The sequence below is a fragment of the Corvus brachyrhynchos genome, unplaced genomic scaffold, assembly GCF_000691975.1.
Source record: "Corvus brachyrhynchos isolate BGI_N302 unplaced genomic scaffold, ASM69197v1 scaffold106, whole genome shotgun sequence".
Taxonomy (NCBI): Eukaryota; Metazoa; Chordata; class Aves; order Passeriformes; family Corvidae; genus Corvus; species Corvus brachyrhynchos.
Window position 1 is genome coordinate 3,667,171 of NW_008238834.1, and position 5,781 is coordinate 3,672,951.

Sequence of the window (5,781 nt, forward strand, 5' to 3'; positions counted from 1 at the left end):
TACACATTTTAGATCGCATACTTCCAGATTTGGCAAATTCACCCCAGGATGAGTTCATTCTCCCCTCTTTTAAACCCTCACATGTCACTCTGCATCCCTACCCCTGCTATGTTCTGTTTGACTGGAGCATTGAATTTCTTGCTCACAGATTACCAATCACAGGGAAAGAAGCTGGAATGAGATTAGACTTGATGTGCTGGGGTGCTGTAAGCAATCTCCATGTACACACATGTGTATGTGTCTAGATCCCATGCACGGACACAGAATAAAAAACCTGAAGTTTCAGGTACTTTTTACTGGTGAAATAGCTGCAGGGTGACTGAGATGAATCAAATGACTTGAAAGAACAAAAGTTCAGGGAAATAGGCACAGCAATAATCCCTGTGATTTGTGAACATCGTGAAGGATTTACCACATTCTTGCATCAGTTCACATGATAAATTAGCTTTGGTCACTGCCTTCTGACTCACCATGAGAACTGATTTGCAAACCTGAGGTATCGGAATCTTAAATTATTCTGTTTATTACTGATGAATAGAAAACCATTGTATTAACATTCCCTTATTTTTATTTAAGATTTAAGATTGACTGAAGATGAAAGTTGTTAAGGTAAGTGTTCAACTTGTACTTGGCATATATTATTTTCTTCTATTTGCAATTCCCAACACTGTCTTTCAGCCTTCCCTTATTTTAACTGTTCTTTTTTTCCTCAGCTCTTCAGATATGCAACAGCTTCATTTCCCAAACAAAGAAAAACTTCAAATTCTCATAAAATCTGATGTTTTCCGCCCAGCTACAGCTTCCCCTTGGTAATTTGCTTTCGTGTATGACTGGAAGGTCCTGGTTTCATGTTCCCTGTTCTCAAAGGAGTGTGTCAAAATCCCCTTCCCATTCTGGCCTTGTGCCACTGTTTATCCACAGGCACTGGCATATGCAATGGGTGCTGTATTGAATGGAGCTCCTCATGTTTTCCCCACAAAAAGCGATCTGCTGATTCACCTTGAACTCCGCCCAGGGGATGAGTGCGATAACTTTAATATACTGTGCTGTCCCACAACAACAAGGACTATCTGCAATGGAAAGAGTAACATGAAAGAATGGAGAGGGAAAGACTGTGTTTCATGAAAACAAGAACCTGCTGTGAAGGTAAGTGTTTAAAACTTGTAGAAGGACACTGTCAAATTACCATGACTTGCTATTGCATCTATTATAAAATCATAATAATAGAGAGGGCACTTCTGTCTGCTAAAGTAATTACTTGCTATGTTGCTTATAATTAAAGAAAAATAAAAACCATATGACAGAACCAGCGATTCAAGCATCTAATAAGCTTTGATAAACAGCTTCTGTAGAGCTTGTGCAAATACAGATTAACTTTAAAAATGCTATTATCCCCAACAGACAGATGTTCAACTACTGAAGTCGAGAGACAACCACAGATAGTAGATTGCATGCTGAGTGGTGCTGAAGGGTTGTCAGTGAAGATACACATGTTGAGGACTTTGAATAGCTCTCCCTGGCTCTCTCAGTGCCAGAAGCCTCCTTTTGACAAATCTGCATCACATTTGAAGGAACAGCGAGGAAAAGTACCTTACCCAGTCAATCTCTCCTGGGACATGTCACACTCATGGGAAGACACAGAGTTTGTTCATTTGAGGTGGTCATGGCTTGAGGTTGACCTGATGTTACCTGTGTGGTTTCTGTAGCTTTAGTCACTCAGTACAATAAAAGGCTCACTAAAATTTTGAATCTTGACTGTCAGGCTGTACCTTTTCTTTCTCAAATGATACCAATGCACAGAGAACAATGCTAGAGTCACAGAATTTCTTCTGTCCAGGGTAAATGTTCAGTCTAGGGACCAAGTTAGGGCACAAAATCCCCTTGTCTGTTGTAGTGAAAAAGCTTATATCCTTCCTACTTGCTTAAAATTATGATACAGATGTTGTGGTACTTTCCTTAGTAATCGTATATATGGTAGATCATTACAACAGTTTTAGGAAAAACCAAAGTTTCAATTGCTTCTCCTAGTTTATGTTTTTGCAGTTTCTAAATTTTTTGAACTGGAAATAGTTAAGTCAGCTCTCACTTTAGTTTGCAGTCTTGTCTGTGTGCTCTGCAGTAGGCACTGAGGCTGACAAACAGTTCTGAAAAACTAGATGAGGAGATTAATTTGCTAATGATTTATTAACATATTTATGTATAGGGGGGAAAAAAAAGGAAAAAAAAGTCACGGTATGGCTGAAACCCTGTCTTAAACCCTAAATTTTACTCAAAACTAACCTGTTAACATCCAGGCAATTGCTATATTAAAAAAAAGTTAAAACGTTACTATTTGCTCCAGTTCTTCAATGTCCTGAATTATTAGTGGAGGCTGAAGAAGAATGAAAAACTGAGCCCCAGACGGTGATGAATATTTCTATGAGAAGTGCTAAGCAATTGCAATAAATCATTATGAAAAGTGGGGAACGTGTGAAACAGGCAACAAATAACTGGAGGGCACTTTTTTGTTACCGGTCTGTATGAACGTCTGCTTGTAACCATGGCAACTGGAAGGCCACGTTTACAGCATTGCTACCAACAAATATTGAAGAGCACCTTACAGCACTTTTCTCATTCAAGCAATATTGGCTGCTTTCCCTGCTGTGCCCTACAGACACGTCCTCTGACCCCAAGCTCCTTTCTTCACAGGAACAATCTGCAAGAGAGCCAGCTAAGCCCTACAAGTCTGCATTCCTCACTCCTGTCAAGTGGACTGGCACGCAGCATTCCATTTTTCTCATTATTTACTCTGTTTTCAGTGATAACATTGAAGTTTTACAAAGTGGTCCAGCTTACCCACGTGGGACAGGAGGATAACTCTGATTTAACAAAGAGGCAGTGTCGTCCAGAAGTGCAGTAAACATTGTGATAATCAAAGGTCAAATGATGCACTGAGATGTTCATGCCCACTTACTTTTGGTCACTGTACCAAAGCATTCTGCAGTGCTCTGGAACAAACATTTTGGAATAAAGGTAACAAAAATTCAGTTTCTTCTTTTCTTTTGTCCATAGACTCCCTAAGTGCTGTCTGTATCCATGTCTTAAATTAAATGATTACAGGCACTTTGCCTGTAAATGTGCATTCTCTAACATATGGAATTATTTGAAATCTTACATCAATTCTAAAGTCCATATTTTTTTGGTGGTGGTGCTGGTCTTTTTCCTTATTGGCCTATAATACTCTCTAGATCAGAAACCGTTTCCTGTTTTCATCAAACAGCTCTCCAAATAACAAAACTATGAGTAGAAACCATGTCTCTGGCAATCTACATGTAGAGGTTTTGGTTAGTGGAATGGAAGTAACAATGTGTTTCTGGTATAATATATATGTATGGCAGCCAGCTGTTGAGGTCAGAAAAAAAAACCTGACACTATGCCATACATGTTTGCCGGACGTACTTTATTTCTATTTGCAGTGATAAAGAGAAAAATGGAATTTTTTACAGGCTAATAACTTTTTGATAACGTAGAGATTCTAACACTGTGTTTTGGAAAATGTGGAATCATAAAATATCCTGAGTTGGAAGGGACCCACAAGGATTTTTGAAGTCCAGCTCCTGGCCCTGACAGGACAGCCACAATGATCACACCATGTGACAGAGTAAATATAAATCATCAAGGATCATCATTGTTTTCATTTTTCTGCCATGGTAAATTGAAATTACCTGTATTTGAGTCAGTTTGAAGTCATAAAAGCAAATTAATATAAACAATTGCTGCTTAGTACTATAATTTAATCTTCATAGTGAATTTTAAATCTTTCTGCTGCATGAATTGTTATTAACATTAAATTCTTCATCCATATGGAAATTTCCTATATAATAGGACTTGTTTTTCATGGAATGTGATAGTAAAAAATAAAAAAAATTTATAATGATTGTTCTGATTTTTCCACTAATATTCATCAATAGCCATATTTCATTCCTAGTACTTAGTACTTATCCTGCATGGGTTCTCAACACTCTTTATTCTGTACCTATGTTTTCCTCTGTGATATAGAATCTATTGCCAAATTTTATGAGAAAAAGGAAAAATATTATAATGGTTGAACTGATCAAATTCACAATCATTTCTGGGGTTTTTGAAATCTGAATGGCAAGCAGATTCTGTAAACCCATCTCTTACACTTGCTTCTCACTCTAGGAGTTTAGTTAGCATCATGAAATGCCCACATTTGGCATGAATAAGAATCTATCAAGTAAAATAATTTTTTTTAAAAATCCTACTTTTAAGAGAAATTGCTCTGAGTTTGGAAGCGCTTGCTTCAGCAGTTGGCAATTCCACCTTCACAGTCAAATATACTAGTATAAAAAACTCTTTCAGTCCCTAAATGCTGATTTGATAAAAAGAACGTGAAAGAGGAACTGTGATTTTAATTTTCAAGGAGCTGAGGCCTCACAGTTGGTGCAGATTTAATTTAAAATATTGAGTTTTCACTACTTTGGGGGTCCAGGCTGTGCTGTTTTCTATAATTGCCCTGATGCACAATTACCTAGAAATAAAGAATTCAAAATATTTAAAGGAAAGAAATGAAACCAAGATAATGTCAAAATCATTAAATCCCCAGCTGGGAGGAAGAACCACTCTCTTCCAGTTCCTGGAAAAAAGTCAAAGCTGCCACAAAGTGCAAGTCTTCCAGCTACTTGAAACTAATAACTAGACCTTTGTCATGTCAAGAGCTGTGAAGGACAAATGCAAGCTGTATACTCCCTGAAATGTCTGGATTTGGGCGGTATCCATAGCTGGGATTTTTTAATCTGTTTTACTTACAGGAGAGCTGCTAAACAGCCTGAGAGACATCCTGCTGAGAGACACTCTCACGCCTTTATCCCAAGCACTGCCTACCTCTCACTATATTCCACTGTGCTTCTTGGGAGTTTGCAACAAGGTAAAGCAGATCTTTTTAAATGAGCATGAAAATGCTGCAGGTGCGCAAAAGCTCTCCCTCAATAGATACTGTGTGTGCAGAGACTCCTGCTCACCTGCTATACAAAAGCAAGCATAACATGAAGAATATATAGAGTATTAGGCTGTTTTTGAATCAAGACCCTGCGTTATTAGACTAAAAAATACAGGTTTTCTTCCAAATACCAAGTGTTTGATTCTTATTTATAGGCCTAGCTCACTGAAAGGAAATGTCCCTCTATGTACAATCGGGTGGCTGACGTCCTTTCATATAATTTTAATTTTACTTTTTCTGAATGGGAACTGGCCGGGGAATTGCGCAAAGACATTTCTGTCTCCCAGCTTCCTATTTCATATGACTGAAGCAATGAGTTCAGCACAGCATGCTGGAGAAAGGGCAGATTGAACAGATGATTCAGAGGTGAGATGAGGACAAATGTATGTTTGGATTGGGGGGTGGGGAGCAGGTGGTGCTTGAGTTAACTTTTACGAGGCTTTCACAAATAATGAACTTTATTTTTGTTTTCAAACTCAGCTTGTTTTCCTGAGTATGAAAGAATTGCTGGAAAAATTGTTTGCATGCAGCTACTTTCATAATTAGCAACAACAATTCATTATATAAATTCCACACAGCTACTACTTTTTCTCACCAATGTTAAATAGTTTAGTTGAGCACATGCTATATATGTCCTGATTTGGTTGATTTAAAAATATTTACCATATTCTGTACCAAAACAATATGGAAAACACAGCTTTGACTCAGCAGAGATTTTAGTAGTAAATAGCTCAGAATAATTACTTAAGAGAGGTTTTAATCTGCTTGATCATGAAATATTC

The 5,781-nt window shown here is 37.7% G+C and overlaps 1 long non-coding RNA gene across 2 annotated transcripts; it reads left to right on the plus strand.

Moving 5' to 3' along the window:
- The first annotated feature begins 305 nt into the window (after nt 1-305).
- Nucleotides 306-5,479, plus strand: LOC108447644. Of its 2 annotated transcripts, XR_001863310.1 has the most exons (4): nt 306-609; nt 714-1,146; nt 1,402-3,012; nt 4,812-5,479. It is a non-coding gene; the product is annotated as an uncharacterized LOC108447644 (long non-coding RNA). The 2 variants fall into 2 exon arrangements; XR_001863311.1 differs by lacking the exon at nt 4,812-5,479 and having other exon boundaries at nt 1,402-3,026.
- The last annotated feature ends 302 nt before the right edge of the window (nt 5,480-5,781 follow it).